Source organism: Aythya marila (assembly GCF_965140915.1).
Source record: "Aythya marila genome assembly, chromosome: 8".
NCBI lineage: Eukaryota > Metazoa > Chordata > Aves > Anseriformes > Anatidae > Aythya > Aythya marila.
In genome coordinates, this window is record NC_139049.1 from 21,770,211 (window position 1) to 21,782,673 (window position 12,463).

Below are 12,463 nucleotides of genomic sequence, written 5' to 3' on the forward strand. Positions count from 1 at the left end.
AAGTCTCCAACCTCTTCTATTTGTGTTTGTATTTTTGGTCCAAGACCAAGAAGGAGGAAATTATGTTTATCAGAAGGAGCTGCAGGTGTTGAAGGCTGCGATATTAACTCCAGGCGTTAAGATGGTAAAAGAGAAAGGAAGGGGGTTTCCAGTACATTTTAATACTCTGCATCCTTTTACCTGCTTTTTTGTTCCTTAATCTCTTTGTACCTGAGTTTCCTACCTGTAAATGGGAGTGAAGATTCCTGCTAAATGCGGCTGGAGCCCTGCTGTGACGGTAAGAACAGACAAGTTCGGGCTGGCCAGAAGCAAGCTGCAGACCATAATTCACAAAGAAAATACTCACCCATTGTGTTAGCAAGGCAGGCACGCTGGCATCACTGAGAATCCTAAAAAAGAAAAGAAAAAGAGAGATCTCTGGCCCTGACGTCGGGGTGCACACAGCCACTTTGCACCTTTTGGAGCAGGTGTTTCCCTGGCCTGTAGCAAAGCTCCTGCTGCTGGTGTAAGGCAGGGCTGGAGGCCCCTCGGGAAGTTTCCCTGCTCTGCCCCGGGAGCAGTGGCCCCTGCAAACAGCTCCCACTGGGGGTCTTGGACACCAGGCAGGCTGTGCTCAGCCTTGGTGCACAGCGAGGTGCTGCCTTCTGCACCAGATCCCAAGTGTCTCGGATGTATGTGCCAGAAAAATCTGTGTAGAGGTGTTTAACATCTTGATAACTTATTTTTTTTTTAAATCCTATCAAGATCTAAATGTCAGAGCGATGGCTGTGTTATTCCTGTGCTGGCATCTCCGGTGTGACTTTCATGTCGTACGTGGAGGTGATGCTTTGAAGCTGGTCTCCTCACTACTTGTTGTCTCTTATAATCTTCCTATTCTCCCTCAAGCATCTCACACCAACCTCCTTTCTCTGCTTCGCTTCCTTTGTAACCGCGTGGCTCTGCATCCTTCCTGTCCAAAAAGCTACCCAAATACATACGGGGGAAAGGATCTCCCCCTCTCAAAATTGCTTAATTTGTCTTTCACAAGAAAAAGCTGGAGGAGGGTAGGAGGAACAAAGCTGCGACTCTTCCCAGCCCTGTGTGGGCATGTTTTCCTCAGTCCCTGGCCCAAGAATGTGGCTCCCCGTCTGATCACAGACACAGCAGCTCCTCTGACAGTCACAGCAGGCGGGTGCTTGGCACAGCGATCTCTCCACGGCTTGGTCACTCAGCTGGCCTTTCTTCCCGACCTGTTGTGCTCTGCAGGTGAGGTGTGAGGTGGAGCTGGCGCTGCCTGCTCCGGGTACCGTCCCTCTCCCAGCCCTCTAAACCCCGGCCAAGCCTGGCAGCGTCAGGTCGCTCCCAGCTCGCGGGGCTGTTGGCGAGGCCGGTACCTGCTGCTCCTTACACAGGGCTGGGAGCAGCGAATGCCAGACCTACAGGAAATTGTTCCTGGACTGGAAACAAAAGCAGAGGAGTCTGCCACAGCCAGACAAAGAGTTATTGAATTAAAGGCACCTGCTATCCCCAGCCGAGCGCTGGATACTGGTGCAGCGTGTCATTTGCTGGGCAGACCGGTACCCACTTCTGTTTTCAGATGGTTTTGGCTTCTGCAGCTTTTTCTCTGCTGTCTTGAAGAGCCAATTTATAAGCTTAGAGCCCCAGGGCGAGTGGGTAGGAGGTGTTTTGGGGAGAGGGAGAAAGTGGGAGTGTCGTGTGTGAGAAACAGCAATCCCACCTTTTCCAGGCCTCTCTGCATTTTTGTGTCATCAGGTGGCTGGGCCCAGGTGTGCTTTCTGCTCTCCGCATCCCTTCAGGGCTTTTATTTTGAGAATCTATTGCATTCCTTCTGTCAGTGGCTTGTGGGAAAAACAAGACCATCGTGGTACAAAGGAACCGGAGGAAGGAACTGGGATTTATATTACCTTGAAAATAATAACACCCTCCTTTCTTTTTCACATTGCTTTGCTTATTGAGGCTGCTTGCTCGCTCCCTCGTGGTGCCTCTGAACGAAACGAATTGTGCGCATGGCTCTGCGCATCTCACCCTGAGCTGGCTCGTGGCAGCCATCCCTGTCTGGAGGTTTCCAGGGGTGCCCACTGCTTTCCTGTCTGCTTCCAGCATTTGAGCAAGAGGTGGCAATGTGAAAGCAGTGCGCTGGGACCTTGGCTGCAGGAGAGGAGAGCCACCTGGCCAGGGGTGCGTGTGCCCTCGCCCCGCGGGCAGCAGCCTGGAGCTCGTGCTCAAACATTTGCTCTTTTTGTCTTTGGAAGTTGTTGCTGGTGGAAGAGGACGTGTCTGAACAAAAACACTCACTTCTGAAATGGAGTGCATGAAAAAATAACGCATTCACAGGGAAATGCCTCCCTGGCCTTCCTTTTCTACAGCCCCCTCCGCAGCTGCACAAGTTGTTGGTGGAGGATTATAAACGCGCCGGATGCACGCTGCTACTGCTCCACATAAAGCCAGCAGCGCTTAACCTCTCTAACTCCCAGAGAGACTGGGCAGTGAAAACCTGATGCAAACCCAGCTGGGAGGCTGGAGGTGAGGCCGTAGAGGTGGCAGAGCAGGCTGTTGGTGCCTCGGTGGGATGAGGTCTCAGAAGAGCCTGTGGATGTTTACCCAGATAAAAGAGGACCTGTGCTGCCCTGCAGAGCTTCCTGGGAGGAGGGCATCAGGACTGCTGTCCTGATCACTGGCTTTTAGTCATAGAACTACGTGGAGGAAAAAGAGGTTAGAGGAGCCCTTTGGAGGTCCCCTCCCCAGGCCCTGCTCACACAGGGGCCAGCTTCAGCTGGCATTCTTCACCTGCTTGATGCGTGCAGGGCACGCCCAGGGCTGCAGGTGAGGAGTGCAGGTGCCGGGTGCCTGCAGTGCTGTAGGGTGGCCCCGAGGAAGGGGAAGCCCAGGAGCCACTGGGCCAGCACGTCTGGCAAAGCTGAAGGCCGGAGCCGGCTGGCCTGACGCTGTGCAGGGAGAACAGATTTCGGGGTGGTGGCTGCAGGGTGTAAGAAAAAGGGTAGCCCCAACTTCTTCCTCTGTTGCAAATCACTTCTTAAATTCCGTAGGTAAAAATCTTGCAGAAACTGACTCTTGCCATGGTTGTGCTTGGTGCTAGTTAGGAGTGTTTCCCTAGTACTCATTGGAGGTTTGTCCCTATGTGTAGTGTCTGAACCCTGAGCCTTAATTCCTCAACGTTGTTCCTTGGTATCTTTCTCCTACACCCCGCACCGAGGAAGCTGCAGGCACACTCGGATTTCGGAGGGCTGAGGAGCTGGTCCACCCCACGGCTCGGTCAGAGCAGGCGGTACGGCTGCCTGCACCGTCCTCACCAGCTACTGGGAGCAGCTCATGCTTCGGGAGATGGCAGGCAAGCAGCAGCTTTAGGTGATTGCATAAACAAATACATTAATACCGGATTTCTTAAACTTTTCTGCTGGTCTGTGACGCTCTAAGAACAAGATCGGGATGTTAAAACCCGGGCTGATTACCTTGACACATCCAGGACTGCAGCTGAAGCACAGTCCCGTTTGGGTCTTCAGCCTTTAAATGTGGTGCTCCACATGACGCTGCTGGAGAAAAGACCAGCCAGCTTTGGGGTGAAGAGCAGAATGCTTTTTTTCTTGAACTAAACATTTATTTAGGAGTAGGGTGGTGAATTCTTTCCCAATAAACTAAGCAGAGTAGGAAAGACAGCGCTACAGCTCATCTTGTCTTCGCACACCGCTCTTCCTTATGGGCAATCAGTGGGAAATGGGACTGCAAAATTCCAGAAATTTGCATCGCCATGGGAATATGCATGAGTGTGATGCACAGGAAGGAAAGGAGAATTCAAAGACAAATAATTCGGTATGATGATAAATCAGAGGTCCGCATATTGTAGTTACTGGTAGTACTTCTAGATTTTTTCATGGGGCGTTAATTTCTTCATAATCTAAAATAGTTGAGCCCAACGATTTAGCTTTTATTTTCTTCCTTAGGGGAAATGGGAAGGGCTGCCGAGCTTGGTGGGCCCTTCCTTTCTTGTTCTGCAGTCTGTTAACAGCCTCTGCAGAGGGCAGGGAAGGAGGGAGGCCTTGGAGAAACACCGGGGCTGAGCCCTGTTTGTTTTGCATTTCAAGCCCTGGCCTTACCCCCTTCCTCGCTCAGCTGCCCCGGGAGTAGCTGAAGCCTTTTAGCTCTGGCAAACAGGCGAGCAGAGCTCTCGCTGCCTGTCCTATAAATAAAAGATGCGCGTTGTTAACTCCGCGTTATTACAGAGCGGCGGCCCTTCAATATTCATGAAGCTGTCACCTGCGGTTGGGTGCTGGCCCTGGCTCGGGGCCGTGGCAGCGGGCGCGTGTCGCCCTGCTCGGGGCTCCCGTGGGCTCCCCGTGGGGTGGCGGGGAGAGGAGGAGCGGGCACGGGCTGTGGCTCTCATGTTGGTGTGCTGAAGAGAGATAAATGGAATTGCCAGAGGGTTACTAATACCCTTTAAAAGAAGAAATATTCGCTCTCCCAAAAGGACACAGAAAAAATTAGAGCAATTACACTTGTATCATAAACCCTGCACCGAGGGGAGCGGGGAGTGCGCTGGGAGGAACGGGACGCAGAGTAAATAGCTGGGCTGAAACGGGGCCAGGAGAAAACAGTTGTTAGTGCTTTCCCTTAATATGTTTGCTCACAGACGCGGGGCCGGGCCGTGTCCCAGCGTTGCTGTGAGGTAGAGCACGTCGGTGCTGCGTGCTCTGACGCGATGCGGAGCTGCTCCTGCGCAGCTCGGTTTGTGTGCACCTCTCCAGCACCCGGGGCAGCACAGCAGCGCTTCTCCCAGTGAGAACAGAAGTACAGGTAGCTTTGTTTCGTTAGCGCCAATTGATTTGTCCTCATTAAACCAAGTTCTCTCTGCTGCAGCCTCTGCCACGGTGTAACTGGAGACGCTCTGCTTGCAAATGCCTGTGAAGTCAGTCTATTTTCCATCTGTAAGTAATGTTTTAGTGTTTAATGCAATTTATCTTCACTCAAATTGCAGAAGATGTCAACACTAAAACATTTGCTACAGACATCATAAACTCGAGACATTGGCAGGCAGTGCCGAGCAGAGCCCAAACAGTGGCAGAGAATGCATATTTTTAAGCCATCTGCTACGCGAGCGCGATCGGAGCAGGAACTGACACGGAGCGAAAAACTCGCCGCTGTTTGTCAGATGACCTTTGGGCCGTCAGCAGCGCAGCCGGTACCGCATGTCAATGCGCTCGCTGTGGTGTGTCCTGTCTCGCTTCGCACTCCCGGGCCCTGTTCCCTCGCTTGCCAGGCCTCGCAAACTAATAGGCTTATTTAGGAACGTGTAGGGGAAGCTCAGCTCCACCTTCGGGGCTTTGCTCGGCGGCTCTGCGAGAGCCGTGGGTGGCGCAGCGCCCTGCTCTTTTCCTCTCCCCGTGTGCGTTGCTGTTTTGGTTTCTCTGCGGTGTTCCCTTTGTCAGGAGGGGCTTGCACGGGTAGTGTGCACACAAGCACAGGCCCCGCTGTTTGTGTTCTCTCTGTGGCGTGCTTCTGGAGTGGGCTCTTGGTGTTTGGAAGGAGCCCCCTGAAACCATGCAGCCTGCTTATCACCACTCCCTGGCTGGGGGTAGCGTAGGCTTTGGCAGGGCCATCTCTGCAGACAGCTGTTCCTGAAACCAATGTTGCAAAGTCTCCACAATTTTGCCCTCTCGTTCCCTGCGGATTCCTGGCTCGCTCCTCACCACGTGTCAGTGATGTGCGTTTACTGCCCCTCGAACAAGCACCGGGCATGGGGAAGGGCAGTGCTGCTCAGCCGGCCCCTCCGGCACGATGGCTGGGGCTGTGTGAGTGAGGCCTGGAGGCTGTGCTGTGTGCAGGCTTCTCTGGTTCCTGGTGGCTTGAAACCACCCCAAGAGCACAGCAGCCTGGGGTTGGCAGCCCCTTCTTGGGTCAGTCAGGCTTGGAGCACGCCGGCTGGTGGAGTGCTATGGCTCCAGGCACGGCAAAAACAGCAAAAGCACCCTCTTTGTGCAGCACAGCACCTCTCTCAAACCCATGTAAACTCTTGTGTCCACAGCATGCTTTTCAAACTCTCCGTTACTGCACATCTCTGTGAAGCCATCTTCAGCACCCCCATGTTTCCCTGTGCTTCAGCATTGCCTTTTCTCCCTCTTTGGAGAATGAGGCATTTCCAGATTAATGCAGTCTCTCTGTGAACAAACTTAACTAGGTTGCTCTAGATCTCTTTGTCTTGCAGGATGAATAATACACAGAAATATGAGTCACTCACTCCCGTAAAACCAGCTGATATTATGTTTTTGTTAGGCAAAAAATTACGAGGCTCAGGATGGATTAAGTGCCAGGTTATACAGTCTGTGCCCAGTAGGTTTATGTGCATGGGGAAGAGCCACATCTCCTGGAAGGCACGGATGCTCTGAAAGAATTCATTGTCATCGGCAAGCTCTTCTGTGGGCAGACATCTCCTGCTGGAGGAGCAGTGCTCAGCTGCAGGCCATGTCCTCTCGGAGGAGGAGCAAGGTGCCCAGGAGTCCTTGAGATTCAGAGTTGGGTATGTTTAAATGAGACTTCTTCCAGCGCCCACTGCACTGAGAGGGCAGGGAAATGAGCAAACAGAGCACGGAGTGGCCTTCCTGCTGCAGGCACTAGCAGGCAGCTCTTGGATTTGCTCAAGTCCCGCTGGCAGCAACACGTGCACGCTCCACGCTCTGCCTCCGGGGTCCGCCGGGTAAGTGGGGAGGTGGCGCAGGACGTGCGGGGAGGCTGTAGGTACAGCTCTCCTCATTCCCACTAGAAAGGTATTGATATCGCAGAGGCCTCCAGTTCAGAATTTAAATGAGCCTGAGCCAAAGTATGGAACTATTTTTAGGTGATTTTAAAATATCCTGACATGTTTACCAAGCTGGCTTCAGACCAGCTAAAATGTGTAAACAGTTAATACAATTTATTGCTGAGACAGAATTTCTCCTTTCATCCGGTGGAGGTTGGTAAGTGCTTTTCTTCCCAATGCAATGCTAAAAAGCAAGGAAAATATAAATGTTAAGCACCAGTGACACCTGACACGGTGTCAGTCTCCGAGCATCCCCTGGATACGTACCGGTACCACAGCGCCTTCTCCAAAGTCACATTTTCTATTCAGGCGCACATCAAAAAAAATAAATAAAAGGAAAACAAAACCGCAATGCACAGCCTTCAGTGTAGCTTTCTAATGGTATATTGCTTAATAATTTAAGGACAGTGATAGCCTAAAAATTGCAGTCTTAGCAGCTTCATCTAACCTACATTAGACAGAGGGTGAATATGATATTTATTACGGACTCGAGCTGTCTGACTTTATCAAGATGCAGCCTTCGATGTATTTGGCACTACATCACTTAGAGCTCAGCGCTGCGTTACGTACCACTAACAAAGCCTTCTGGCATCACCTGGAGGGGCTGCTGCTCCTGGGCTTGGCATCCCCCAGGGCTACCTGTGGGGCCTCATGGAGAAACAGCAGCTCTGCCATACAGCGCCGTGGGTTCTGCGGGGCCAACTCGAGCGGTGTCACAGCACCCTCGTGGTGTCCTGCTCCTCGTGGTGTCCCCTCTCCCCATGAAGGTCCCTGTCCCTGCTGGGTCCCCGTGGTACCAGCGGGAGGGCAGTGGCTCTCCAAGCAGCCCTGCTCGCCCTGCTGGCTGGGTGCTGCGGCTCACAGGCGAAGTTGATGTTTCTGGTGCAATGCTTTGGGAAATTGTTTTTCTCCAGTTCTGAGGCTGCTTGTTCTGTGTAGGTAAGCGTGACAGCAGTGCCGGGCTCAGAGGTCACAGGGATCGCTCTCAAGAAAAGGAATTTTCTGATTTCAGGGAACTTTGGATTCAAGCGATAATACAACTTAATGTTATTTTTTTACACTGCTGAGATTTTTTCCGAGTACTAAACCAAAAAAATACATTCATCTCTCAAGAGTGCACATGCTTCATGGGGCCTGCTATTGACTGTGGCAGAGAAAGGATGTGATTTCAGGGCTTCAAATATCTGTTGATAGCGCCAATTTCCTCGGGAGATTAGAGTATTTCCATAAACGTGGCAGGGAATATTATGGCAATGGCAACGACAAAAATAAAAATAAAGATCTGCTCTTCCTCACGCTGGTTTCTTCTTGCAGGCTGTGTGACTGTAGCTGGGTGCTGGTGGTTTGGCTGGCAGGCCTTCAACAAGCTCCAGCTCAGCTGGAGTTACTTGTGTGGATTCCCCTTGATTTTCTCAAAGCATCGCTGCTCTTCTGGATTTCAGCATTACCGGGAGCTGTTTGCCACCCATCCCTCTGAGCTCGGGGTCGTGCTGCCAGCTGGGTGAGCTGCCAGGCTCTGCTCCCCTGGGTACGATCGGGGGCTGGCCACACGTACCGGTGCGCTGCGTGGCTTCCAGGTGCCTGCTTTGGAAAGGCCCCTGCTTTTCACCAAGAATCGAATCGCTGCCGGGCTGAAGTGTTGCATCTTGGCTGCTCAGTGCTGCGGCGGGGGGCAGCAGCCTCATTTCCACCTGGCTGGCGTGAGAGCTGGCTGTCGCCGTGCAGATGCAGCACCCTGTGAGGCAGTCGCCAGCCCCAGTAAATCAGCACAGCCGGTGCTTGCCGGGTCGCCGTCTTCGTCGGTATATAACCCTCTGCACCGAGGCGAAACTCATTTGTGAAATGTGGTGTTGGTCAGCTGGATGCAGGCACGGAGATCAGCTAAATGTCACCGTGTCGCGATAGCTCCCGTTCCCCCGTAATGTGGCAGCGCTGACAGGTTATTAATGGGCGCAGGTACCCGTTCCGGGTGCTTTATGGGAGCACCGTGAGCATAAATGGCAGTGGAGGGATTTGTTTGTGGGCTGAGCGACTTCGTGGGATAACAAATGTTGCCGGCTGCCACCCTGGCAAGGACACGATTAATGTGAGTTGTGCAGCACGGTTAATTTGCTATGCATCTCAAATGTTTGCAGTGAGCTTCGCATGCGGATCCAGCGGACCGTAAGAAAAGTTTCTCCTTAGCCCTCAAATCTGCCTCATCTATTTTAACGTGATCCTAAAGGGACCTGACAGTGTCCCTTTCTGTGAAACAGAGCTGCTGGTGGAAGTCGGAGGCTCTCTGCTCTCCCTGGGGGCTCGAGGCTGGCTCGAGGGCCCAAGACTCCGACCTCTGCCCCGGCAGCCTCCTGGTGGGCTCCGGGTGGCCCAGGAGGGGCACCCACAGGTGGGCACCCACAGGTGGATTCCTGCCCCGGGGAGCTCCAGCCCCATGCTTCTGCTGGAAATGAAGGCGTGGTTTAACCTTTCAATAATTCAAGTCTTCTCAGGTATTTCTAGGGCATCAATTTTAAAAGTGAAGTGCCTGACACAACAACGCAGCTTTGCAAGGTCCTGTCTACGTTGGAAAATTGTGCTTTCCCCCCCCTCTTTTTAATTTAACTGATAATAAGGAAAGCGTAATGCACAGAGTAACAGGTTTTTAATTACCGTTTTTCCTAGCCACCCTCTGCGTCTTCTGTTTTCTACTCAGGTTGGTGAAAGTCAAGTTTGTTGTTGGAACAGCAAACTTGGTAATAACGGGAGCAAAGAAACAATGGACTCTTTGTTTGGGAGCTCGCTTGAGCGTTGGGAGGAAAAACTCCTCCAAAAAAAAAAAAAAAAGACAGGGAAGGGGCAGTAACTTAAATGCAGCTATTAAGCCATATTATTGGGACCCTGGGTTTGTTCTTAATAGAGGAAAATTAGCAATGCAAATATTTCTAGTCACCAATTATCCGTGATATAAATAGGTCGGAAATTTGCACTGTTAATACCAACCGTGTTGAAACCTTTTCTCAGCAGTTCATCAGCAGAGAGATTTGGGGTATTTTTTTTCTGATTTGTATTCCTGTGGCTTGTTAAAGGCTTGAAGAGGGGGAGGAGAATGGGAGTAGGAGAAAAACAGGTTTAATGGGCTGTAAGGAGTAAAACTCTTTTCTGTTACTTCTACTGTAAACAAAACGATCAGCTGAAGCCTGACTTTGTTTAAAAAGGGGGAAAAAAAGTAAATAGCAGTGATTCTCCTGTGCTGCTGCTCTTCCATACTTATGCTTTATGTGCCTTCCTTACAGGGTTTCAGCCTTTAAATACAAAGAGGCTTTAAAGACATCTCACTACCAGAATCACGCTCTGCAGCCGGTGTTTCAGCAGAAAGCATCAAAAAGCATCAATAATCCAGGGCTGTCAACAAGAGAGGTGGGGAGACCAGGGGGCCGTGCTGGGGGGTGCCCTGTGTGCGTTGGTCACCCCAACACTTTCCTGGGGGCCTTCAGAGCTTCTCAAGGCACCAAAATAGCTCAGAAGCTGCTTTCAGCCAACATACTTTATTGAATGAAATCTCTTGGTCAGGGACCAGAAGTTTCTATTGAAAACCGAATACAAATGCAGACAACATAGGGAGGAGGTGCGTCTGCTTTCTTGTCAGCTGTTTAATTTTTAATTACATGAATTGAGCGATTGTGGGTTGCATGTTTTGCTCCTGTTTGCTCTTTCGTCGTGTATCCCCACTGAAAACCAGCAGCTTTTCTGGTGCAGAAAACCAGGGGATAACCCCATCGGTTGTACTAATGGAAATTGGCATTTTGTAAATTTGGTGTCGGCATTAGCGGGTGCTGCAGCCCAGGCTGTGGGTTAGCTGTGCCATCCTACTACGTACTTGCTACCTCTCAAAGAAGAAAGATCCTCAGCCTGGGGCAATGCTTTGGAGTATCCATCAGTTTCAGATGTTAAAAAAAAAAGAAATAAAAGGGAAGGTAATGGAACTTTTAGGCTCACATTCACCATCTCCTCATTTCAGTCCAGCAACCAGGCCAACTCCCTTGCTGCTGAACCTGGGCTGACAAATTGCTGTAACCCTGCTGCGGGTTGCTCGGTGAGCGGTTAGTTTGTTCGCAGAGGGGGTGTTCCAGGAGAGGCTGCACCGACCCTACAGGCTGCACCGACCCTACAGGCTGCACTGACCCTACAGGCTGCCATTCCAGGGTTCAGATGCTCCTGTTGCTCTGTATCAGCTGGGGTCTCTCTGCAGGGCTGGGCAGTGCTATTCCCCCAGCAATCCTTAGCCCGTTGGCTCTTGTGGAGTTACCAGTGGCGCTCACGGCGGTTCAGTGGTGAAGCCAGCCCTGGGGGGTTGAGGAGCGAGGTGCTGCGTGTGGCCCACTGTGGGAGGGGCTGGGCCATGCCTGCTCGGCTTTCAGAGCTCCCCCACTCCTGCGCTTAGCTCAATAACTAGCACCAAACATGCTCAAGGAAGAGGCGTTCTCCTGTCTATCCTTCCCTTCTCCTGTCTATCCTTCCCACCTCCTGCCATCAGCTCGTGCCTCGAGGCGTTTGCTGTCCAGCAGAAATAGACATGAGGAGCCACGCTACCACGCTGCTGCTGAGGGGGTCCCGAGAGACTCAGGTGTGGTCCTGCAGCTCCCTCTGAATTCCTGGCATGGTCTGTGTGCGCCCGGGAGCACTTCGGTTCAGAAGGGAGCATCATCGTCACCTGTCAGAAAGCTGTTAGGAAAGGCAGCTTGTCTCTGCGCGCTTAACCCGGTGAGGAACAGCAGCTCTCGAGGGAGAGCACTTCCTATTTAAGCACTAAAGAATGGTAATTTCCTTTCAAATATCCTCCGAGATTTGCATGTCATTAGCCCGTCCTCTCAAATCTGGTGGCCCCCCAAACACCGAAAAGCAGAGTGCTAATCCTCTCCTGAAAACAAAGGTGGCAGACGTCCTTCCTCACGCTCAGAGGGTAGCAAAAGGCACGGGATCATTGCAAAAAGCCAAGCATTGCGGCCCCATTGTGTTCCCGGGAAGGCCAGCCTTCCTCTCGTTGGCTTTAGAGCCAGGCATGCAGCTCAGGGGATGACCTGTATCAAAACAAGGAGTAATTTCTTGGATGCTTAATGGAAAAATCTAAGAGTGCTGCAAGACAAGTGGCAGCAGGAGTCGGGAAATACACCCTGCTTGGGATGCCTCGGCTCTGGAGTGACTGGTTGCAAGCAATAAGAATGTGAAGAAAAGCCAAATGCTAACACAGAAGCAAACCTCTTGTTAAGCTCTCCAGCTCTTGTCTTTTCAGTGATTCAGTGTTTGTTTGGGCTTTTTTCTCCCACGAGTAGATTTTCCTGCCTGCTTGCGTGCTGGGGTGCAGATGTCAGGCAGGTGAATGCGAAATGGTGGCAGTGCAGCTTGCCGATGGTATCATCAAAATGTTGGCGTGATGTACTCCTGTGGAACAAAGGTGATGCTGCTGTGATAGTTCACTTTGTCTGAGGAGCCGAGGAAGGCTTGATAGCCTCCAGGCCAGGAGAGCTTTTTGTGCAAAGCGCTGCCAAGCGAAGCTTTCTGAACCCTTCCTTGGCACGGCAGCGTGGCAGACTTCTGGAAGGGGCAGAAGTGAAGGAGATGGAAATTGCCAAGCCCAAATGGATTGGGAAAAGCATGTGTGTGTTAGCTCACACGCAG

The 12,463-nt window shown here is 51.8% G+C and overlaps 1 protein-coding gene across 10 annotated transcripts in view; it reads left to right on the top strand.

The window, feature by feature from the left end:
• PTPRF (protein tyrosine phosphatase receptor type F) overlaps nucleotides 1-12,463 on the top strand; it is a 364,428-nt gene that overhangs the window by 212,573 nt on the left and 139,392 nt on the right. The window lies entirely within an intron of this gene.